This window comes from Megascapheus bottae, chromosome 12 (assembly GCF_031878675.1).
Source record: "Megascapheus bottae isolate mThoBot1 chromosome 12, mThoBot2.hap1, whole genome shotgun sequence".
Taxonomy (NCBI): Eukaryota; Metazoa; Chordata; class Mammalia; order Rodentia; family Geomyidae; genus Megascapheus; species Megascapheus bottae.
Window position 1 is genome coordinate 1,113,462 of NC_143520.1, and position 26,928 is coordinate 1,140,389.

General features: G+C 33.1%; 1 protein-coding gene across 1 annotated transcript in view; it reads right to left on the reverse strand.

Annotated features, from left to right (window-relative positions):
• The window catches only part of Znf804a (zinc finger protein 804A), a 227,528-nt gene that overhangs the window by 107,258 nt on the left and 93,342 nt on the right, over positions 1 to 26,928 (reverse strand). The window lies entirely within an intron of this gene.

A 26,928-nucleotide genomic window follows, 5' to 3' on the forward strand; every position in this document is an offset into this window, starting at 1 on the left:
AGCAGTAAAATTCCTTTGTGTGAAAGGGTGGTTAATGATCTATGGCAATAAGTATTTGCCTAAGTGGCTATTAAATGTTAGAGCATAACAATGAGCCTTAATGTGTGTAATTAAAAATACATAGAAAGTAAAAAATTATCATCACTATAAAAGAATTTGACAATAATATATATGTATAAATAAAATTCACTGATGAAGATGGAGAAAATATGCCTTAAAGGTTTTCAGCTGGGTGAGTACCATAGTTAAAACAAAATGAAAACATGTTGTAGATGTAACTGTCCTTGGAAAGACAAATGTCCTACACAGAACATTTGCATGGTGTTGTAGATGCTCTGTCTTCCAGAATGACAACCATAACTTCTTAATTTTTAAACTGTGTTTTAGTGACTTAAAAAAAAAAGCAGACTATTGAATGGTGAAGGAAGGACTGGAGGGTAAGATTGCAGTGGGAAAAAACATAGAAGTCATTATTTAGGACACTTAGCGAAGTTCAAAATGAACCAAGAAAATCTCAATGACACAAATTTGCTTCCTTTGGAAGGGCCCTTAACCTATATCACAAGCATGCAAGCAAACAAACAAATAAATAAAAATAATTATGGTGAGGTATATTCTACAAAACAGTTGGTTGTTGCTTCTTAAAACTGGCAAGATCTCAGAAACAAAGAAAGAAATTTCCAGAAAATGTCATGGCCAAGAGCAAGAGAAACAGCGATTGATACAAAGAAGTAATCATGCAATAGAGAAATCCCAGGAAGTAAATCCCAGGAAATTGGAGCACAGTATGTGCTTTAGTATATAATACAATATCAATACCTGTTCATAAATCACTTTAATATTATACAATAGCATGAATTAGTTGTTGAATGTATGAAAACTGTTTAATCATTCTGGCTTTTTGCTAGCTTGAGATGACATTCTCTTGAATTTATCTGCCTGGACTGGCTTCAAACAAATACTCAGATCTCAGCCTCTTGAGAAGGTAGGAGTATAAGCATGAGCTACAAGCACTTTGAATATTGCACTTCAATTTGAAAGAATAATGAAGAAAACACTCAAAATACCAGAGTCAAACTGATCAGAAGAGTAGTGATTGAAATCCTGTCAACCTAGACACCAGTTCTGGCCATTTCAATACTGCTGGTTTTTACACATTGAAAATGCATCTTCTAATGTTAATTTACAATATTTTAGTTCATACTGGTTGTTTTACACAATACAGAAATAAGTCATTAGCTAGTTGCTTATGAAATGTTTTCATTAGTTAAGCACTGGAGGCTAACCCCTGTAATTCTAACTACTCAGAAGGCTGAGATCTGAGGGTCACAGTTCAAAGGCAGCCTGAGCACTAAAATCCATAAATCTCTTATCTCCAATTAACCACCAGAAAACCAGAAGTGCTGTGGCTCAAGTGGTAGAGTGCTAGCCTTGAGCTGAAGAACTCAGGGACAGCGCCCAGGCCAGAGTTCAAGCCTCACGATCGACCAAAAAAAAAACCAACAAAAAAAAAAAAGTTTTCAATAGTTGAATACAAAAGACAGAATTCCATGTTTTACTTGTGCAATACAGTTTGTTCATTAGTTTAAGAATCAAGAAAAAAACAAGCTCACAATTCTTTTTACAATTCTTCAGACTAGAAAATAGAGATAGGTAATAGCAATATATGTCTAAAATATCTCATAAATTTTAAGGAGCTAATTTTTGACATCTATAAATTTAGAATTATTTTTGGAATCATGAAATATACTTTTTGGTAGATTTTTTTCTGAATTTTAAATCTTCTATTTTTATTGATGGTCACACATTTAAAAAATTTCAGACATTAACTTCCATTAGATCAAGCTCTGAAATCATATAAATAAAAATATAACAAGTATTGACAATTTATATTTAAAATTTTTCTCACTCTATATGACACAAAGAATTCCATCTTGCTGAGATGATGAACTGAAGTTTATCTGAAATGGCTGAGTTGTCTAAGTTCGTTTTACTGAATTCTTCATATTGTTAAAGTCTTAGTGCAATGTTAATTTATATGTTCAGAACATGCATGTTTCATGTATATATAGATATATTCTATGTATTAATATAAATATAAATATAGGTACACAGACATAGATATATGCATGTTCATTTTTCTGTGCAATTATGAAGGTATTCTGCAACCTTTTTGCTGTTACTTTTCGGCTAAACTTGTCTTTAACTTTCATGAATCACAATGAATTAAAATCAAATAGCCTGGACAACTCAAAAATTATTAAGAACATAAAATAGCAAACAGCTTTCATGTTTAAAATTTTAACCGTTATTATCAATTGTATCTCCAATATCATGAGTATCAATAGTATGAATAACAAATGTCATTTTAAAAGACAAAGATTAATATGCAGAGAACCTGTGTTATCCAAATGTGGTTGGATTTCATTAGTACTTCATTACATTAATTGCATGAAGTGCACTTAAAATAATCACAGAGTACTCATACAAGGATACTCTTAATTTCTAAAATAAACTACCAACAATTTATGCAGATTCATGTATAAAATGTTTTGGTCTACTTCTGGCCAGGAATTATAATCCTGGTGACCTAAGATAGGTAAATATGCAATTATGGGTTAAAGAAAATAGAAAGTGGACCAGGGGCATGGCCTAGTTGTAGAGTGTTTGCCTAGCATTCACAAAATCCTGGGTTCGATTCCTCATTACTACATACACAGGGAAAAGAAAATGGAGAGTGGTGTTATGGCTCCAGTAGAAGAGCACTAGTCAAGAAGAAGCCCAAGGACAGTACCCAGGCCCTGAGTTCAGGCCCCAGGACTGGCAAAAATGAAAAAGAAAGAAAGAAAAACAGAAAATTGAAAGTCACTTAAACTTGTTTAAACATGTTTGAGAAGGTTCAGATTTTGAAACACAATTCCCAAGAAATTTATCTTGCAGGGATTCTAGACAGTTACATGGATTTTTTTATAAGCAATAGAAAAGCAAAGAAAGTTTCTACTTAAAATCAGTATTTCCATACCTTTCATATGGCATGTATGGTACATATATATGTATATATCTATGTATCTGTATATATATATACATATATATATATACTATGATGCATATTACCTGTAGTATTTTATATGTGGAGGAATAAGTGCCAACAGGCAATTCAATAGACAAATAGTGACACCTTCCACTCTGGTGTCTGGTGACTTCAATATGGAGGCACAAATGAAGGTATTTACCATCCATGCTTAAGTTCATAAATTCTACTTTCTTTGAAATTATGGTCATTTAAAACTAAAAATAAAACTTACTTCAGAGAAAAATTGCTAATAATATTTGTTTCAATAGGGCATAATTTATTGCAATTCAACATGTTCCTAAAGAAAGGAAATAAGTACTGAGATATTTAGCCCACTGGACAATGTCAACCAATTTAAAGCAGGATAGAGACTCAACTGCTAATATGGTAGGACAATCATTATTTTTACAGACAAATTCACCAGTTGCTAAGAAGAAATGGTATTCTCAACAACTTGGTGTTTCATAAACTAAACTAAAGTAAAACTGAAATATTGAAGTAAAAGTGAATGAAATGTATACCAATCATGGCTCAAATAAGGACAGCAGCATTTTATGTAATCATGGGAATTATCTAATACATAATCTTATAAGGATAGATATGTAGGTAGACAGAGAAAGAGAAAAATAGAGGTAAATTCCCTTAAGATTTTCTAGGGCAAAACATTTTCCTGGTGAAGAAGTCAGAAATATAATATCTTCCTGGTACTTTAGGAAGTTTGGTTTTCTCAGGAATACAACCTGGTTACTCTTAATGCTTAAAAGATAACATAGCTCATCTCACTAAATCTCTACTGAGTCACACAGAAAGTAAAAGTGGGCTACTTTCTAGGCATCTTTCGTTTGTTGCTGTTTTTCTTTTTTGATGTATGTGAACTTATATAATAGTTTCCAATTATTAAGATGTTCCTTTATCTTATTTTAATATCATAATTATTAGAAAGACAAATTACCAATTAATTATTAAATGAGTATTCTTTACTAAAGAATACAACAGCTAGTTTATCCTTATTCCCTGAACAAAGCACTATCTGACATAGAACTACTATCCAGGAAATAGCAAAATAGTACTTACTTGACCCATTGCAAGACAACATATATATACATATATATATAAATATATATATATAAACAAGACAAAAACAAGATATATTTCCATGTAATCATAGTCATGGATCATGGCCTGCAAAGAAGTCTCTGTTTCTTCAAGATAGGTAAAACTCTAGAAAGAACAAAATATGTCATTTTGATTGACCAGATCTAGATAAGAATGAGCAAAGTTTCTGCTAATCTGAAGTGCTGAAAACAATGATACTTATTCTGGATTCTTGTAAAATCTAGACTTAGAAAACATGCCCTAGCCACAATTCAGAGATTTCACATCTGTGTTACTATTAATAATCTGAAAAGGACATAAGATTCTGTAATCATGACAAGACTCACACTCAATACGTAATGTACCTACGTCAATGAATTTGCTGTACTCATTAGTTTATGAAGTAAACAGTTAGATGTTCAAAGGCAATGTTAAGAGAAACAGGTAATATCCAGTCTTACCAAAACTAAACTCCTGGAGGTTAATAGGTCTATTCTGAGCCATATTCAGGTTCACATAAAAAATTGGCTAGCCCTGGGATCTTTAATGAATACAACATAACAATTGCACTCATTATATTTTCCCCAGATAATCCTCGGGTAGCTTTTCCTCTTCATTTTTTGCTAACACAGAAAGCTGTCTCATCCAAATTTACCTTCTTTCAAAAGGTATGAGTAATTATTCTGACAGATAGGATAATTACTCCTTCTAAAATATTAGCTTTTCCATAGAGATTTATTTAAAAAAAAGACATTGTGGTTTATATAAAACAGCTAACAAAATGTAGACCATGAAACTGTCATCTATTCACTCAGCAATGACAAGAGCTTTTTAATAAAAGAGAACTGAGCACAGATTTTTGGTCTGTTTTCTATGTGTGCTGTCACCATTCATATCCAAGACACTATGATCTCTATGATGTCAACTACATATTTTCCTTGTCACTCCAGCACCAGATGTCTGATGTCTCCCTCAGAGAAGTTTTCTCTGAACTTCTGCACATCAATTATACACTTTCCACCAAAGAAATGCTGAATGTAATGGTTGCAATATTACTAGATATTTAGTCAACCACAGATTTATTTATTTGCTTATTACTTAATTTTTCTTTCCAAATAAAAGGAAATTGCCTCAGAGTGTCAGCACTGTCTCTATCATTCCCATGGCATTTGGCATTTTCCTTGTCAAGTGTAGAGTCTGCTGCAGAGATGATTAGTAAATATTTGCGGAAAATAAATGAACAAACTTAGTTCTAGCCATTTTGTAAACACAGTAAATAAGGATGAGGAAATGTGGAAATATTTCTAAGTAAAATTTTTTTGAAAGTCCAGTCAGGTTTTAGATCTTTTATCATTAGGGAATCATCCATAAAATATTAATACCTAGCTTTATGAAGATGTGCCCTATATCCAAACAGTTGTTACCTCAGCTTCAATCGGACATGTTCATTTCTGGCTATAAGAATTAACATATCATTTCCTTGTGTGATGGCTAGGAAATGTTTTCACAGTCCAAATGTTTATTCTGGCATGAAAGGTACCCTGAATCCATGCTTCCATGGAGAATTAATTTACAAGGGATATCTCGAGGAGAGTTGTTTGAAAATAGGAAATAAATAACATTTTTAATGCATTGTTCCTAATTTCTAAGAAGAAAAGTGCTTTGTTTAAGGATGAACTGAAATCAGTGGAAGGATTTGTGACCAAATGGCAGTCCCATAGGATACCATTGTTTTCTCTAAATGAAAAGCATAAATCTGAGAAAAAAAGTAGCTTCAAATCCACAATTTGGCAGAAAGCAGCTTTGCTTGAAATGAAGAATAAAGGGTACCATGAACTCTGACTTTGCTTCAGAATGATTCTCTATAGTTGGCCCTATATAATCAAAACCAGAAGTCTTTGCTTAAGTACATAAAGAACATAAAAACTACAAAGCAATTTTAGAGTTTAGTGAGGAAAGTGTACATATTAAACATGCTCATAATTACATATTTCTAAGATGATTTACAATAAGTCAGAAAGAAAACAGACATATAGGGCCGGGAGTTTGGCCTAGTGGTTAAAGTGCTTGCCTAGCATACATGAAGACCCGGGTTTGATTCCTCGGTACCACATACATAGGAAAAAGCCAGAAGTGGTGCTGAGGTTCAAGCGGTAGAGCTTGAGAAAGTCCCACCCTCCCTTCCTTCCTTTGTTTTCTTCCTCCTCCTTTATTGTTTTCTCTTTGTATATGAAGGATTGAATTTAAGATCTGACATGTCACATGGTTGGCTTGGATGGCTGAGCCTCTACCTCTTGAGCCACAGCTACAGCCTTGCTTTAGGCTGATTATTTTATAGATGAAATTACACAGAGGTTTATTTTACTTTATTTTTGCCTGGGTGATTTTGAAATCATCCATCTCATTTTCTTGAGTTGCTAAAATTATATATATGGGCAACCCATGTCCAACATTTTCTTTCATTTAAAAATAAATAAATAAATAGATGATCTATAGACGGGCAGATAGATACATAGATCGACAGACAGACAGACAGATGACAGATAGACAGACAGATGACAGATAGACAGGTAGACAGACAGATAGATAGAACCTGGAGAGAAAAAGAAGTCTGTAATCACCTCCTCATTTTTTCATGTTTCAGAACATAATAATATTACTTACAGCTACATGGATTATACCACAGGGGCTTCAAGTTATCCAACTTTGATTTCCCTCACAGTAACCAACCATTTTTTCTTCTTTTTAGTAGCTACATCAAGCAAGAGAAACTATTCTTTACACCAGGCATCTTTACACTTGTACCATACCGTACAGACAGTGTGGCGTTTTGCCTTTAGATTAGTGATGAATTATGTCTTTCATGTTCAGGCTGTCTAGGCACTGCGATGCTCCAGATCTTAACCCCATAAGTATCTAGGCGTCTAGGCAGGACGCACACGTGCCCAGTCATTTCATTTAACGTTCTCTTCTTTGAATCCTAAACATGAAAACAGTATCTCCAGTGTTCCAGTTTGTGGAATGCTCATTTTAATTAAAAAATTCCTTATGTCGGTCATTAATGCCAGTTTACTTGCTACCTCTGAACTCTGACTGGCATGCCTACCTGTTATGAATAGAAGATATAATTCTGTCATTGTGTTATATGTAAATCTATTATTTCTACACTTCTGAGGGGCCTGTGTTTCTGGGCTTTGCTGGCCTTCCTGCTTCTCCCTTCCTTCACCTGGATGCATTGCCTTGTGGTGGGAATCCCATTTAATTCAGATGAGCATCTCTTCCTTTTGTATTCTGCCCAATAGAGATGTGATCTTAAATGTTTAGTATAGATTGCTTAATCTGAGATCTTCAACTTCCTCAGCGCATCAGTTTAAAAAAAAAAAGAAAGGAAAAGAAAATAAATACTCATGACGTTTTACAGATCACTTGGAACACTTTTCAACACTCTGTTACCCTGGGACATCTGTTGTGCTCCTGCTACATTTTTAGTCAATTCCTTTTGGTTCTAGAAATAGAACATTTTTTTTTAATTCCTAGGTTCCTTTTTAGAGAAAATGATGCAGAAGAGTATTCCCAGATATTTGGATGACACAAATCTTAGATGATAAAGAACAGGATAGGCAGGTTTCTGGGAGCCTGTTGCCAGAACTTCCATCTTTACAAAATGACTCATCACAGTGTTCTTTCCTTAAAGAATGTAGATAAGAAACTTGTGAAGAGAAGCTGCACAATTAGTGTAGGCTGTTCTTTGGTGGGCACGGAAAAAAAAATCAGAAGGTGTGTTCCAGAGAAATAAATGTAAGTACCACAACACTTAACTGCTACCCAGGTCACAGAGGTCTTGTGAAATTGGTGGGTAAAAGAGCAACTCCTCTATCCTCCATACAATTGATTCCTTTTTTGGCTACAATTATTGAAGTTGTGAATCACAACACTTTCATATATACTTAGGTAAAATGCTTCAATGACTATTTTAGTAAGGATGGATCCATATCAGGTGGAAGTCATATGAATAGGAAAAAAGGATACAAGTGTTATGCTTTTATTTACTGGAAGGTGCTATTAGTCTTGGTGTGTTGGCATATACTCGTAATCTATGCACTTGAAAGGCTGAGGAAGGAGAATGATAACAGCCTATATCCTACATAATGAGATTCCATCTCAAAAAAAAAATCAAATAAGATGCATGCCAGTGGCTCATGGCTGTAACCTTAGCTACTCTGGAGGACCTCAGATGAAAGCCAACCCAGGCAGGAAAGTCTATGAGACTGCTATCTCCAATTTGCCTCCAGAAAACCAGAAGTAGACAGTGGCTCAAATTGGTAGAGTATTAGTCCTGAGTAGGGAAAAATAAAGTCATGGGTAACTCCCACGTTCAGAATTCTAGCTCCATGACGATAGATAGGTAGATAGATAGATAGATAGATAGATAGATAGATAGATAGATAGATAGATCTTTTTTTCAAATAACTACTTTAGTGCTCCCCAGAGACAGAATTGTGACAGATTTACATTGTAGTAGTTTCCAGATTTTCAAATCCATCCTTTAAAACACATACACACACACACACACACACACACACACACACACACACACACACAAATTAAGAAAACTTTGCCTTGAGAATGCTGACCCAAATAAACACAGGAAATGTGCAATATGAATCTAGAAGTATAATCCCTATCTCTCCATAAATAATAAGAAGCTAATGAAATCCAAACATGTTTTTTAAATAAAGTGACAAAGCTGGGTACCAGTAACTCATGCCTATAATCCTAGCTACTCAGGAAGCTGAGATGTGAGAATTGGTTTCAAATAAATCCGCAGCAAAAAAAAAAAGTCCTCCTGAGATACTCACCTTCAATTAAGCACTCAATAGCTAGAAATGGTGCTGTGGTACAATTGTTAGAGCTCTAGCCTTGAGTGCCAAAAGGCTCAGGAACAGTGCCAAGGCCCTGTGTTCAAACCCCACCACAGCTAATAAATGAGCAAATAAATAAATAAATACATAAAGTGACAATAGAAGTTTTCTGTATTTTATAGGATTTTGTCTCATCAACTCACTGGATCCAGCCATTTAGAAAAGAAGTGATTATTGACCCCATATTTTGTACATAGAAATCTATAGCAGTGAAGAAGAAAGCCTGCTTTGAAAGAAAAGTTGTGGAAAGAGAAAATAAGATAAAGATAATTGCTTAGGGAAGCCAAAAGTCTAGACTAATTTTTTAGTTGAGGAAGTATGTTTTAAACACATTCTAATAATTAACTAGACTTCACATTTCTATTTTAAAAGAAGCCCATATGTAAGAATTCCCTTCGTGTCAATTTAAGAGGGGTGTATGTGTGGGACTTTGTCCTTGGAAATTATATGCCTTTAAATCATTTGTCATATTGGTCTGTTTGAATCATGTTTGCACATTCACCCCCTTCTTACGAACAATTTCAATATTAAAATTAAGGAGCATTAATTGAAAGGTAAAAATAATAAATAAGACCAGAGAATACATTTTATTTCCATAGGCTACCCCCTTTTTGAGTATCTGATACATCCTAGAATTCACATAAGTTCTGGAAAATGTTAGAGTCTTTATTGCATTCATCTTATAAGGAAGTGCATTAATTTTATTAATCATACCTTAACTGTGCATTTAAGAGATCATGGACTTATGTCACTACATGAAGACTGTTTTGATGAAAATAGAGCATACTCATAAAGTAATCTTTTAAATAAACTACAAATGTAATTTAATTTGTATGTAATTCTTTTTGAAAGGCAAATAAAGGCTTAAATTTAAGCAGTTAAATAATACCACTGACTCTTAATGAGACCTTTCAAGGAAAATCTCAATTTTTTTTCCCTCAGAGTGCAGCAGTGATAGTAGACCTCATAATTAGTAATGCAAATTCTACTGCAAGAATTGTAGAAAATCCCAGTTCTGTCATTTTAAGGGCAGACTTGGCACTCGGCCCTGCTTCTCTGCTGCCATTAATCTAAGGCTTAGACTTATTCTCTTAACAGCTAGCTCCTATCTACCCACTGATTTCTTTCTGTTCCTGTAATAGTCAGTTATACTGCTTGTAAATAAGAACATGTAATGTTCAGTATTTCAGGTTTTATCTATTTCCTTTAAACCACCATTTCTGCTCTCTAAAACTCAGCTTTTACCTTACCTACAAGGACACCTTACATATATTTGGCAAAAGTATTTAGGTTCTCTTTAGTTTTCCTTTCATGTTTTACATTCTTACCTCATTCTTTTATTAGATGTGTTCTGAAGTGCATTATATGTCCTAACAATGAAATATCGCTGATATTCTTACAGAATAATGAGAAAAATCTTAATTTTATCTCTTATTTCTGTCAAATAAAATTCTATTCTTTTTTGGCTAAATTAATTTAAAAGTAGTCTACTGACTACTTTGCAAATATTTATTTATGTCAATGTGTTGATGTTGCGATTAACCATTTGCCTTGCATTTTCTGGCAAAATGCTCTAGTGCTTGAGTTACATATTTAGCCTTTTGTTTTTAATTGTTCATATAATTTACAATTAAGTTCATGAACACTTTAGATATGACACTTGTATGTATATTTAACATATAAGGTGCAATGCCAGGCATGAAGTGTCATACTTGCTTTTGATTCTATGTTGGTTGAGATGAAGAACTTCTAAAATTTTTGCTCAGAGTGGAATCCAACAACCTTTCTCTTGATCTTTGCCTCCTGAAGAGATAAAATTTCAGCCAAGAGCCAATCACTATGCCTGGTGATTTCTGTCTTCTGTAATCTCACACCATATTACCTTTTCCCGTTTTAATTTCTATTTTAATTTACATTTGATTTAGGTATGTTATATAAATATTTTTATCAACTTATCTCTTCCAGTAAATACAATATGGTAAGAACAGTAAGGCATGTTCTCTTGTGACCAGCTACAATGCTTTGAAGGAAAGGAATACTCTACAACACATCTTTTTTTTCTTCTATATATTTTTATTGTAATTAATAGAAGAGTTACATTATATTCACCAGATAGAAGGTGCATTACTTCACAAACATTGATACCCTTTCTCATGACTTGGTCCCCATTTTCTTCCCCTCACCTCTGTACCTCATCTTGTTTCCCCCCCTTCCCTATCCTATTTCAAATAATCATCCCATTTGTAAGAAAATGGAAAGAACTTAGAAAAAAATCATATTAAATGAAGTAAGCCAGACTCAAAGGAAAATAGGCTCAGTGGTTTCCCTCATTGTCATATTCAGTAGAAACCTTGGGCTCTACTAGCAGAGATTTATAATAGAGCAAAACCTAGATACATAAGGCCATATAGTATGACGCTAAATGAAAGGACCTCCAGGATATAGAAGCAGAAGCCATGTAATGAGTGATTGTTGTCCTTATTGTACTATGTTATCTCTCATCTCTTTTGCTGTCCCTTGGTTATCTCATAAAATATTTTACCTTCTTATCTGATATATTGTATATATGCTTATTTGGTTATTTGAAATCAGATAAGGAAGTGGGATAAATAAGATGAAGGGTGGGGATGGGGGGAGGGAAATGGGACCCTGTCATGAGAAAGGGTATCAATGTATGTGAAGTTATGCACCGTCTATCTGGTGAATATAATGTGATCCTTATTTTAATTACAATAAATATATGAAACAAGAATTAAAAAAGAACAAAACCTAGATACATAAGGCCATATAGAATGACGCTCAATGAAAGGACCTCCAGGATATAGAAACAAAAGCCATATAATGAGTGATTGTTGTCCTTTATGTTATCTCTCATCTCTTTTGCTGTCTCTTGGTTATCTCATATTGTTACAGTATTTCACCTTGTCATCTGATATAATCTACAACACATTTTTATAAAAACAGTGTTACACATGCAATTTGAGACCCATTACTCACAATGGGTTTTTTGACTTACAGCCTATGCTAGAACGCAATTTATGAGTAAAGCATGAACATCTTTTTGCATTCTTTTCAATATTTCTGTGACTTGAACAACTACTTCATTTTTGAGAGAGCTACATTGCTTTCAGTTTTCAGGATCTATCCTTAAGGAGACTTAGAAGCTTTCTCATTATTGTAGCCTCCAAATCTCACCAGTAGCCAGGATTATCAGCGTCCTGGAATACTGTGAACTCAAACCGACATTCCCATGGTCTTTCTCAGTTTACCTTAGTTGATATGACTTTAACAGCTTAGAGAACTCTCAGAAATCCCTATTGTGTCTGCTTATTAAAACTGAATAAGCATGGCCTTTAAGAAAATATCAGCCCTAATTTTGTGTATCTCTGTGATTCATAGAAGGTTGGGAATCTATTTTGTTTTATTTAGTTATATTTTGTTATTTCCTACTTGTCTTTAGCCCTACCACATAAAAGATCCAATAAATAGCTGTGGGATTGATTTTTTCCTTTATGCTTTAAAATAAGTGTCAGGATGGACTGCTACTAGTAATAGATTTTCTCCAACTGTAATATTGATAACTTGCAATGCTATTTATTCACTTTCTACACATCAAACTAACCTATTCATGTGACTAACAGTAGTCTTTTAAAGCTTTAAGCTTCTCGTATGAGCAATATATGGATGAACACAATTTGATTTACAAATGGAATCTGAAATTCAAAGGAACAGATAACAGAACCAGGATAAAGCAATTTTTCCCCATAAAGCCATTCTAGCTTCTTAAAAATGCAAACTTGACAGACTGAAAATACCCCAACTGTGCTTACCTCTATGCATAATGACTTTATACTGCTTTTATGTTTGTCAAGTTTTTCTATAGAAATCACAAGCCTGCCTCATCTCTTGAGTTTCTAACATATCTCAAGAAAAGCATGCTGAGGCAGCAACTTAAATTTAACTTTTGTGTAAAATATTTCTAAGGAGGAACTCAAAGCTGAAATGTTATTTGGCATTATAAAGATTTCTAACTCTGTAAATGATTAACATTAATATAAATACAATTTCAGTTAAGTGACAAAAGAAAATGTAAATTAAATAAAAGATGAATGCATACTCAATAAAAATGTAACCAGGTATTTTGTGATAGAAAATAAAGAATTTGCAGATAAAAACACTAATGGAGCGAATGCTTCACATTTGACAAAGCTTTAGGGCAAGTATGACCATTCAGTGAGGTACAATCTAAAGGAAACCACGGTATCTGACTTTGTTACATGGTATGTTGCATATACATTTATTTGTTTATTTGAAATAGGACAGGGAGGGTGGAAACAAGATGATTGGGAGGGGGTGTGTGAGAAGTATTAAACCTACAACCTGACGAATGTAACTGTAACCCCCTGTACATTAGCCTGACAATAAAAAATAAAATAAAATACACCGAGCTATCTTTAAGTCTATGTATATTTCTCCATATCTGTGTATCTCTCTATCTCTCTAGCCATCTATCATCTATCTATATAATGTGTGCGAATATGCCATTCATTACCTACATGTATGGTTTTTGCATACTTGCATATAATTGTAGTAATATATTATCATAGATGTCTAGAGCTAGTATATAGATGTGAAGGTCATAGTTAATATACAATGCAGTGTTTTTCAGGCAACTAATTACTTCTTATGCTATATTTTATTCTTCTTACACTTATATAACCCACACTTATTTTGAAGTGCAATTCATATTGCTCCTCAAATTCTTACTTAACTTACATCATTTCAAAGTTAATTCTGCCATAAAGTAAAAAAATCTCACATGTCATCAGTAATTATTTTAAGTAGGAACTATTGATTTCTACCGATTTAATATTTTATAATATATAATTTATAACTGTGAACTATCTTATTCTAAGATGTTTATAGAATGCATGTATATACATATAATATTTATTATGTAGAGAGAGATGATACTGTAAGATAGGATAGGGTGTGATAATATACTAAAATCTTTCTCACAGTAATATCATGCTCTAGATTCTGGCCATACAATATTGCTTAGAGTGTTAAAATTTGTTTCTGAAATGGCACTGTGGCTCAAGTGTAGAGCACTAGCCTTGAACTGAAGAGCTCAGAAACATGCTCAGGCCCCACAACAACCCTACCCCCCCAAAATGTTTCTGATTTTATCTTAACCATATTCCAATTTATCTATTATAAATATTATTGCATCTCAAGGAAAAGTAGGATGGTAAGGAATATGTGTCACCTGTCAATGAGGAAGTTCTTAAAGTGGAAAGAATCTAAGTTGCAATTCATATGCATAACTCAAATTTATTCTCAAAGATACAACAGTTCAATGAGGCATGTGTTTTGAACATAGTATGGGAATAAGTCAAGAAACAATGGAGACATAATAGAAACAAATAATAGATACAAATAGAGACAAGAAGAGAAATCTTGAATAAATTCTAGGCATAAATATAATTACTGATTCAATGTTACACAGAATCACAAGTAATTTAGAAATTTGAGATTATGCAATTCAATGAATAATGGTGCTACTTAGGAGAAAGAAACAAAAATTTAAAGTTAGTGATTAAAAGAAGTAATATGCTGAGATACTTAGGAGAAAGAAACAAAAATTTAAAGTTAGTGATTAAAAGAAGTAGTAGGCTACAGTTATGTGACTTAAGATGATACATGACATCAATCAGTCTTCCAGAGATAATGCATGGGTTCAATCAAAGTAGCAGTATATATACAAGATCATCACTGATGGAACAATACTTTTGAGCCGAGAACAGGGTCCCATGAATCAGGGCACTCTGTAGTAATTAACTTGTATATAGCAGAACTCATTTGAAACACATCGTTGGCTAGCTGGTGATTTTAATGATGGATGTCCTAGAGGTTGTGGATAATTTACAAAGTTTTCCTTACCTGGAACCAAGGACCAAATAAGAATCAATAAAACTCCATGAAAGATTTTATTGATCAAATGATTAGCAAACCTGTTCTGAGGCAGTTAAATTCAATGTCAGTTTTAAAATAAAAACTTATAATAAACTGGCAATAGAAGGTTCATGCTATTTTTATCTAAGTACCATATAATACGCAGAAATATCTAATTCTTTCTTATCACATGATAGGTTGTCAGAATCAACATTGTTCTATGCTTTTTTTTTCATTTGCACCCTATACTTTACTCTTTTCAAATACCTACAAAACATATTCAAAGGCAGCTGTCAGGTACTTTCAATTGAATACAAAAAATGAAATGGAATACAAAAAAGAGAATATATTACCTTAGAATTGTAAGCCAAAAACTTTTCAAAATTATGGTAATTGAAACACTTGCACAGGTTGAACAATACCGAAAAAGAAACAGAACGGCTTTTATCTTCTTAAGCTTATTATCATAACGACAGCAATGAATGTGCAAAGACACTTGTCTGTACAGTTACACACTATATCTGAGGCTAAAACTATTTTTTCAAAACAGGTTACTGCTTTCAAATGTTATATATATTACTACTTTGCATTTATTCTAACAGGGCTATCTTTTAAAAATTGTATTTTGTTAAACTGATAAAAATCAATGGATTCAATGCCTAAAACTCAACATTGACTGATGTTTAAAAATTAGACTTAGCATATGAATTGAAAAGCAAAATTTTGTTATTTAAATAAAAGTACAAAATGGCAGCTACAATACTTCTCAACAATTTGACGATTTCACTTGCTATCTTGAACGCAAATGAAATTCTAACTTGCTAAACACCAAAACAAAAGCTACTGACGCAACCTAAAAATTCTCTTTCTAAAGTGACTAGCTTCCCAATGAAAAATGTCTGCAAAAATTATGTGCTATTGTTTAACAAGTTGGGAAACTGCAATTATTGCTTCTATGTTTATCTGTAACTTGAAATTTCCATACTGAAATACTGATATCAGCATTCAAAATTTCAATTATGTAAATAATTTTGGTCTAGCCCAAAGAGAGTTCTTGTCCTCCCACTCAGCTCTTAGTAAATAATAATTGAGCTTTGAAATGTTGCACCTGATTAAAAGAAAGTATCATTATATGACAAGACAACATGCTAGATACACTAGGAATGTGGTTTATGCAAGAATCTTTTGCTTATGCAGCACTAGCTCTACCTCCTAACAAATTTGGTATTGAGGACAATTAAAAGTATAATCAACCAAGTAATTATGATGCTATCCCCATCCATGTAAAAGGGGTATGGACACAAAAGCTCAAGTGGGTTAGCCTGCTGACTATTTCAGGATTATAGTCACACAGCATTGTAGTACTGTGTACACTTTCAGTAAGAGAAAATGACAAGAAGCCTCATGGATATATTACTTTCTTGACCTCAGCTTTAAACTCAACTTGTAATTGATATGGATATATGACATCGATGAATTAAAGTGTAATTGTGAGTACAGTAGCTTTCTGTGAGTTACAAGAGTCCTCAATTATTGAATTGAAAGTCTGATGAAACTGTAAAGTTGCATCTTCTGTCAGAAGTACAGAGCTTGGTAATCTAGGTTTGTAATAGGTGTCTGGAATGACAATGGTGTTGAAGAGTGTCTCTCTTACTTTGCAAATATTAGAATTACTTGAAGCCAGGCACCAGTGGCACATGCTGTTAACCTGGCTAATCAACAGGCTGAGATCTGAGGATCATGGTTTGAAGCCAACCTGGGCAGGAAAGTCTGTGAGACTCATCTCCAATAAACTACGAGTAAAGGCAGGAAGTGGTGGTGTGGCTTAAGTTGTAGAGTGCTAGCCTTGAGTACAAGGAGGCTCAGGGGCAGTACCCTGGCCCTAAGTTCTAGTCCCAGTACCTGCAATAAGTAAGTAAATAAGTAAAATTAATTTAGCTGAAGTTTTTATATTATAGCTAACACTTATAAACTGTTATTCTTGCAAAACACCTCTGCATTAATATTGTCATTACATCTATTATACCAAGAGAGTCAAAAATTCTTCAAGAGTATAAAAGAAGCCCTCACAGTAGCAAAGGAAATTAATGTTTGTTTTAATAATAATGAGCTATTGTAATTCATTTTGTGTTTGAAACTGTTTAATACCATACAAATTTAGCAATGTTAATAAATTGTACAGATAATAAAATTGAGTTACTAATAGGTAGAATGTAAATTAAATATTTAAACTTGCAAACTGAATTACAAATAGCATAATAGACAAGTCATCTTTTCTTGTTTCCATATAAAAATGAAAATGTGACCTAACTCTAGTTCTGAAAGTCATCTTTCAAGATGATTTCCTGATGTTTTACCTAGCCATAAATAAGCTGAATTTGGAAGGGAAGTAAATTTCAGATTTATTCCAATGGAAAAGTTTGGCCTATAAACTATTTTGAGTTTTAAGACCTATTCTTCAGCATCATCAGAAAATCAAACTACAGTCTTTTGTATAGAGGACAATAAGAATATTATTTGTACACCATCCAAGGGAAGACGTGGTTTCTTAACATCTTTGTACTTCCCCAATATTGCTTACATAAGTAACGTTGTAAGTCAATTGGGAGTTTCTAAAAGATTTACCTGTTGTCAATTACCTTCACATCTAAAAGAATGCATGTGTGCCTTTTTGGGAAGAAGGTAATTTGGGGGATACTACCAATACGGAGCAAATGTGAAATTCAATTTATGAAACTACCAAAGCACTAATATTTCACACTTTGAGACCACAAGTTCCATGTCACATTGATTTTACCAGAATCAGAATTCATGTGTCAATTCAAGTATAAACAAAGATCTAAAATACAGAGAAAAAATGACTAAAAAGTCTAAGAAAAGTGGTATGTCTCAATAGACTTCAGTTAATTAGCATTTTATTTATTCTATAAAATACTTTAATGTAGAAATGGATGCTAGGGACTATGTACATTTACTAATTCTAGCCATACGCTGATGGTGCTTAATTTAGGATAAACACATGAAACATACAATGATAAAATGCTGAAACATAAAGTTTGAGAAACAAGGAAAGCTGAAGTATTGAAATTGTGAGTACTTGCATTTCTGAATTTGTAATACTCCTACGAAGAACAGTCATTAAATTGTCTATCTTATTTGCCTATTATATGACAATTTGAAAGAATCAGCAATACATAGTCTTTCTGTGTATGCTTTGCAAAATTGTATGTTACTTAGTTACATGTAGAGTGCTGAAATTTGGAAGTCTTTTACGAATATCAACTCAAAGTGGATCAAAGATGTTAATATAAGACCTGGAATGTTGAAATTACTATGAAGACTGGAGAAAACATTAGTACTTACTGGCATAATCACAGGAGAGAAAACTGAGAAATGACTTGTTTTATGCTGAAAAGCTTCTATATCAGAAAGCATATTGGCACTAAATTAAAAAGACAATGTACACAAAGAAATGTTTTTCTAACAATACACCTGACAACGATCTGATAAACAGAATACACAGGATCTAAAAACAAACCCTCCAAAATCAACCTAATTAATAGATGGAGAATGGAGCTAGATATGAAAAATACATTGAGAAAGATGTAACCTCCACTGCCATAAAGGAAAAGCAAGTTAAAACAACACTAACATTCTATTTCATTCAAGTCAGACTGACCACCATGAAGAATATAAACAAAAGCAAAGGTTAGTTACAATGTGGGAAGGAAGAGACTCGAATACACTATTGGTGTGAATATAAACTAGGGCAACAATTATGGAAATCCAAGATTCTTCAGGGAAAAATAACCAAAGTCCCCTATTACCTTGTAATACCTGCCTTGGGCATTTATCTAAAAGATTGCAAGAGAGCATAAATGAAGACACCTGCATTCACCTATTCATTGCTGCAATATACACCACAGGTAAGTTATGGAAACAGCTCTGATGTCCTTCTGTATATTTTATTCTAGTTGGAATAAAACCCATTATATGTGCAAAAGTAGCTCTTGTGAATGACATGGACCAGTACATTTTCAAATGAACAGGGAGCAGTGAGAATGCATATTAATTAAAATCAAATGAATTATCGCTGGCCCCGAAAGACAATAGGCACATCTTGACCCTAATTTCCAGGAAGTCATCATCACTGTTTCTGAACCTGCAAATGTGAGGCAAGTAAATACAAATTATGCATTTAAAATTGTTTTCTGGGTGATGCTCATCCACCAGTAACTCATAATTGATTTCTAAATTTTCATTCTACTAGCCTACATTGTACATTTTCTTACCATACTATTCATTTGATTGTCTGACATTTACCTTTTGATCTGATATTTTCTTTTCTTTGGGGAAATAGGTTTATTTCTTTCCAAAAACAATTCTATTCCCAAATCCAGTTAGTACTGATATAAATCAAATGATTTACTAAAGTAAATATACTACTTATCTGAAAACCCATCATATTCATCACTTTTTGGATCAGTAAAATTTCAAATGATTAAGAGAACAGGGAGAATATATATTAATTAAAATAAAAAGGACTAGATCATTAGAATATATATTAATTTTGGTATAAATAGCCACTAATGATAATAATATAAAGTCTGATGAAAATTAAAACCATAAAGTTCTACAGAAATAGCTTAATTCTAGTTCATATATTATAAAAGAGAAAGTTTCTTTGGAAGTGAATATTTATATATATGTATATACATCTAAAGCATCTTTCAGGTCTTTGTGCATGGCTTACTTAAGCCCTGTTGTAAAAAGATTACTATGTGCATGGCAGTCTCACATCACAGATGTGGAAAATATAATTTTATATTTGTGTTCTCAAAGAAATAAGTGTGTGAAAGGTTTCCATCCTCTACTGTGGTCCAGAAATCGGTTTGTCTGACAAAAATAAAATAAAATAAAATAAACTGTTAAAAATAAATAAAAGAGAAAGTTTGCTAAAGAACGTACATAACACCAGGTAGGGTTTCATGGTTAAAAGAGATACACTAGTCATGAGTGTTTTTCTAATTCTATGTGAGAAATAACCAAAGTCTATATCAAACCAATGCTTTAAAAACTAGATGTGTAAAATATTCATTGCAAAACTGAGACAAGATGTTTTTATGAACATAGCTACTATTAATATAGTAATGAGTTCCTGGCCATCACTGTTTGAAAATTACATGTAAATGAGTGCCATAAATTTCATATTTTTGATGTTAAGATGTTCAATAGGAGCAAACAGAAATAACATAAAAATTAGTAGTTAACAAAATTAATTTCCTTTTACTCAGCCAAGAAATCAATTATCCATATGACTCATACTGCTGTAAGCTGTGTTTTTTTATCCTTGAGCAATTAATAAAGTGCAGAAGGTGTGGCCTAGACATCACTGGTCCACTGCCCGCGACAAAATCAGCACAGTGGGAGAGGAAGCATCCGAACTGGAAATCTGGAAGCTCTCAGTCAATCCCTCTGCTAGACTTCACTTAGGATTTGTGCCTTCCCAACTTCCACGTGTTTATAACTCATTATCAGTTATAATGAACTAGAATATCATAAAGTAGGCTTATCTATGTCCTTATGCCTGAATATCAGATCCAAAGGGAATGGAACTTAATGAAGTAAAACATAATTAGAAAAATGTGTAATAATCTAACTGGGAAAATTAGAAGAAAAATAAGATCTGTTTATAGAAATTGATAGATGGGCACTGCTGGCCTGCTTTAAATTATGCAAATTTGGAATTACCGTTCAGAAACAGAGACACGAACAAGTCTATTTTTTTATGTGTACCACATTTTCTTTTTTTCTGTTTATTTTTCATATATTTTTATTGTAGTTAATAGAAGGGTTACATGATATTTGCCAAATAGAAGGTGCATTAAAGTCTATTTTTAAAGAATTTTTGTTTTATCATTTCCTATAAATGTCTGCACTCCAGGACCCGCCACTAGTAAACCACATGTTTATACTTATTTTCTCATGAGTTACTGAAATGGAAAGAGATCAACACTGATCAAAGAGCTATCCTTGGAAAACTACTGTTTTGTTTCACTTAGGATCATATTAATACATTTTAAAGCATTGTCTTCAACTTTCATTACATAATATTCAACAGTGAGCACTAAAAACAAATTTAAAGCTAAGTGTTGTAACACTCAATAATTCAAGCACTTCAGAAGCTGATGTATGAGAATCATAAATTAGAGGCCAGCTCCAGCTTCATAGTGAGGCTCTGCCATAAACCTTGCTACTTCAAAATTAGGTTAATTTTGGAACATGTCAATCAAAATATTTATGTTATGAGTAATATAAATATTCCTTCTACAAATCAGCAGTTTGATCATGTTTACATAATGATTCTGAATCTACAGAAGAAAGAAATTGAGTAACTAAAATAAAAAGAACTGAAAACGGTTAAGCAGTAGACATTACTCTAAGGATAAAAATAGCCACTGTAGCATCAATGTGTTAGACCAGGTGCAGTATACACATTTGTAGTCCCCAAACTATGTCACTCAGTGTCACAATGAAATAAGGGAATTCTAACAGTTTCACACATGGTTAAGATTCTGCCTCAAGGAGTCAGAACTCTGTCCATCATCAGAAATGAACTTAACACATGAAAGTAATTTTGACATGATGAAGTCCTAGCACCTTCTTTACTGCCTATTCTAAAACCACAAGATTAAATCTGTAAAAAGCATGCATATATATTTCCAAAACTGAGTCATTTAAGCCTTTAATGACAATGACAATTGCACAAGTTAATATTGTTCTCTGTTATTTATTTTTCTGGTGTTCCATACCCAGAATTTATATCTGGATGAAGCTGTCATAATACTTTTCTAAAAATATATAATTGTTTACTTCAGGTTAAATCATAAGTCTTAGGATAAGACTTAGGATATAAGTTTTAAATTGTAAGTATTTGAGTTCTATATTTCTAAGCAAGGGCTATGTCTTAGTATATACTAAATAGTAAATAGAGAACTAATTCTCAGGCATTACTAACACAAAGGAACTTTGTAGAACTGGAAAAGTTTTCTTGGTAATATAACCAAAGTAAATCTTGTCTAAAATTGAAATAACGCACACAAAAAAACATAACATTTATTTTGCAATTTCTTAAAAGGGACTTTCTTCAGAACATATGGTAGCATTTCAATTAGGGTCTTATTAAAACTGCCCTGGCATTTCTGCTTGTCTGAGTAGAACTTCTCTATCTCACACATTCTGAACATTAAGAAATACCACAATAACTATGCTAGCACAGCTTGGCATGACTTGGAAGATCTATTTTTCCAGGAAAATGTATGATTCATTAAGTAAATGGTAGAAGCAATATGAAAAACTAAGTCCTGAAATTTAAAATTGAATCATATCAATTAAAGTCAAAGATTTTAATATATTGCTAGACATATCTAAGCCATCAAATATTGTTAGAATGTTGGACTCCTCCAGTAATAAAACAGTCTCCCACTGCTAGTATTAATTCTTGATGTCTAATTCATTCCATGTACTTGTATAGCTTCATTTAGTTTTCATCTCTCCTATTTCTTTCTCCCTTTTTTCTCTCTCTGTCTAATCAGACAAAATTAATAAGAAAAATTTTTTTTACTTTGGATAGACTTTTATTCTTGTACAGAGATTTTTAGAATTGTCCATTTGTTCCATGAGGTTTAGAATAATCCAAGTTGCACTATCATTGGATTTATGACTCTAAGGGCATGTCAGAGCCTAATCTGTCCAACAAGAAGTCACTTCTGCTGCTCTGCCTAAATGCTTCTTCTGATGAGAGACCATACAATATCCATTCCATTGTGGAACTGTACTTGTTACAAAGTTTTGTCATAGATTGTGCCTTCCTGTAACCTCCTCCTGCTGTGATTCACATGTTTCAGTTCCTATACTGACATTCTAATCCTACTGAGTGAAGGTCAAGAGGATGACTCCCTCAATTAACGGGACCAGTACCCTAATAAGATACTCCACATTCTTGGACCCAATTTCCCAAATAATCCTACATTCTTTCCACATGAGATAAACTTTTCAGTTCTTTGAAGTCAACTTAAAAGCTGCATCTGAACTCTTCTCCTTTATATTTTATGCTTTCTCAGCTTTGGTTTTCAGTGTATGGATTATTTTATATGCATTTTGTATGCTATCTTATATGCATTCTCATAAGCTACCTTAAATCCTGAGGAGGATAAGGCTGTGTGTAAATGGATGTTTGCTTCTTTTCTACAAGCAACAACTCAAGGTTCCCACCTGGCAGTCTCCTCAGAAGCCTTACACTTCTTCTTTTGTAAATCAAGAAATCTTAATAAAGGAATAGGCCTTTATCATAATAAAGGTAAAGAATACATACCACAAACCTCCTGCCAACATCATATTAAATGTTGAAAAACAAAAGCCATTTCTTCTAAAATCAGGAATAAGATTGTCTACCCTCCATTCTCCTTTTCAACCATACTGAATTTTCAGGCGAGAACAATAAGGCAAGGGTATAACATAAATGGAATTAGCATAGGAAAAGAAGTCAATGCCTGTTTGTTGAGGTCCTGATCCTTTCTCTAAAGGTCCTTTAAAGGCTTCACTCCCAAGCTCCTAGCTGGCAAAATAGCAAGATATAAAATCAGTCCAAAAATACCAGTAGCTTTTCTGTGTACCAACAATGAAATGATTTTCTAGACCACATACCGAATGAGGTTTAGAACAAGAGGATCTTTTGACTTGATAGTAATGTCTTCAATTCCAAGGGCTATTGAAACAATTTTACTAAAGTCTGTTACTGATGGTCAAGTTTGTGAGCAATGACATAGCAAGCGCACCTTAGTTATTTTATACCTGGAATCTTATTTGGTATGAGTACTGACACTTTTCTAATAAAACTCAGAATACTCTTTGCTTACAAACATTTACCAAGTAAATAATCTTATTGGTCAGTCTGTGTGTCATCACTAGGAAAACATATCTGACATAAATTCCTTGAGGGAGGAAATCACTTTGGAGGTTTCAAAGTTTACAGTGGCTGCAAGGAGTCTGTGCCTGTCGTGGGACGGAGTGTCATGACCAGGTGGCAGAGGCTGCTCCATTCATGGTAGACAGAAAGTAGAAAGAGACCAGATGTAACTTCCAAAGCATGTCCTCAGCCACCTACTTCCTCCATCTCCCTAAACAATGTCACCAGCAGGGGACTTCAGACAGTAACCATGTCAAACATAGTTTACAAAATGCAAGTATTTGAGAACTCTTGAGGGAAATTCATTGACTAACACATGGAATCAACAACACAAAGGGACTGATATCATCTTATGATTGACTTTTTTGATCATTGTGATTACAAACATCAACACAGTTAATTTCTCAAAATTGATTGGTTAGTCTTAATTGTTGTGTCATCCTATCATATTTCATTGACACTAGAATCCTAAGAATTTTTGTTCACATTGAACCTTTTTTTCTTGAATTACTTATTTGTAAATTTGAGAATTTTCTGCATTAGGTCCTTCCATTCGGTCAATTGAAGCCTGATCACTTGTTTGTTTTGGCTGTTTTTGAAACTACTAGGTATTTTATTTGAGGAGTGTGGGCACAGGTTTTACTCAGGTCATACATATTTAAGTTTGTTTTCTCTTTTTCTGAATATGGATTTTTATTTTGTCGCTGAATATAGTTTCCCACAGTTGGTGACCTTGAAATGCTATTTTAATGTATGTTCTGAAGCAAAAGTGATAAATATGTTTTTCACAACAATAAAGAAATAGTTACTTTGTGACAATTACTGACTTACATGCTTCCAGCAGTATTCTTCATGAATACTTAAATGTAAATTCTGTCACTCCTGTCTTACAGGTCACTGAAAGAAATTTAGAAATTCAACCCATTTCCAAGAGTGAGTCTATTTCTAACAGACGACACGAGATTTAAACTGCAGAACTTATTTTCCCAGACATCCTAATGGCCAATCAGTTTGCAATGTTGCTAAAACATCTTAGACACTATTCTTGTTTTTATTTTTAAGTTGAGTTCTTAGTTGCTGGACACACTTCTTTTCACCTCTCGCAATTTTTACCTATGTTATCTTAGTCATGGATACACATTTTCAGTGTCACTCAATTTGCATTGTAATTACTTCTTTTCATAGCCTTTTCTAAGTTAGATGGTAAAATTACTTAGGGCTGGAATACTGTTTGGTCACAGATTTTTCTACATGAGAAATCATCACATGAAATAGCAAGTGCGCACCATTAACTCAATATACTAATATCACTAGGTACTTTTTCTAACTACTCTTCAGGCAAATCTGTATGGTACACACTTTTATACCTTTCCAGTCTTTCTCATCCTTCCATGCATTACTACATCGAGAGATTGACTGTGGACTGAATTCATTTCTATGTAACCTCATCCTTCCATGCCATCCTTTTTTTGCTTTCTAAGGGAAAAAAGATATGTCAGAATTTCAAAGTCGAGTAGTTTTAAATTTCCACCACTATAAATTCCTTGCCATTTAAAATACCAGTAAATGCATTCAGAACATTTAACTACATATATTCAAAATCCCCATTCACTTACATTAGACATAAAACACAATTCCAAGCCACTTATTATTGCATTTTAAAGAATATATTCATATCATTACATTTACCACATTTCTTGAGGCAGGAATATAAGGAATTTTCTTTGTACAGGACTCAGCAAAATTTTAGTTTGCTAAGGAGGAGCAGAAGGAAAAAGAGGAACAATGGTCAAAAATTGCAAGGGTATGAAACAATTGAATGTAATATGTGCAGCCTTGCTAATTCTAGACTATTAATTTATTGTGTTAATGATATTAAATTTAATGTTACATAAAAACTTTTGTCAATTTTTATCACCAAATAGAACTTTCAGATTATTTTCAAATAGCCAGGTCAACTATTTCTAGATAATAAAAGACATTCTAAAATGTGTCATCCATTTCTCCAGACAGCTAGCTATGTAGTTGTCAGTCTTCATCTGTCAACTATCTAGCTAGCTAGTCAGCTATCATCTGTCGGTCTCTAATCTCTTGCCATCTACCTGTTCTGTCACAAGTATGAATAGAAATAAACATTTTTATAAACAGAAATTTTCAAATACCTAGATCTTTGCATGGCAACCTAGTGATCAATATATTTCTGAAATAAACTGAGAACACTAATGCTAATCACTACAATTTCCCAGTGAATTATACATTAATGCCACTGAACCATATAGAAAGAAGTTGTCATTTTGTAGTGATTAAAATGTAAACTTAGTGGAGCAATTGATGGATAGGAAACAATCAGCAAGATATATTTTGTATGAATAGCTTGCTTAAATAAATATTTTCATTAAAGGAGCTCCGTGTTCTTGTAATTCCACGTGAAATAAAATGTTGATAGGTACTTATAAATCAATAAGATCAGCAGTAAACTGACTGTAAGTAGTCTCAACATGTGTTGCAATAGTAGGCTCAAAAGCAACGTGACCCATGTGAGTGGTTTCACACTGTAAACGAAGTTTTATCTTTCTGGTAAGTACTATTGTCTTCTTAAAGCTATTCTATGGTATCAGTGCCAGTTTAACAATCTGATGATAATTTTCTGGAAGAGATTACTTTTTTGGAAAGTATTTCAATGACAGATTAATGATCACTCCAGAAAACAATAATTGAGAATTGCATAGCTCTGTGCATAGTATGATCTTTACAGTTACAACAAAAACATCAGTTTCTTCTACAAAATATTCCTTTTTATGCTCTGTCCATTTCTTTTGAACATTTGAGGTTTTTCTCACAGACATCTAATTTTTATGTTGTGAACCCAATAAACATTTTCATCACTTAGGTTATTTTCGCTTTTGTTTCCAATA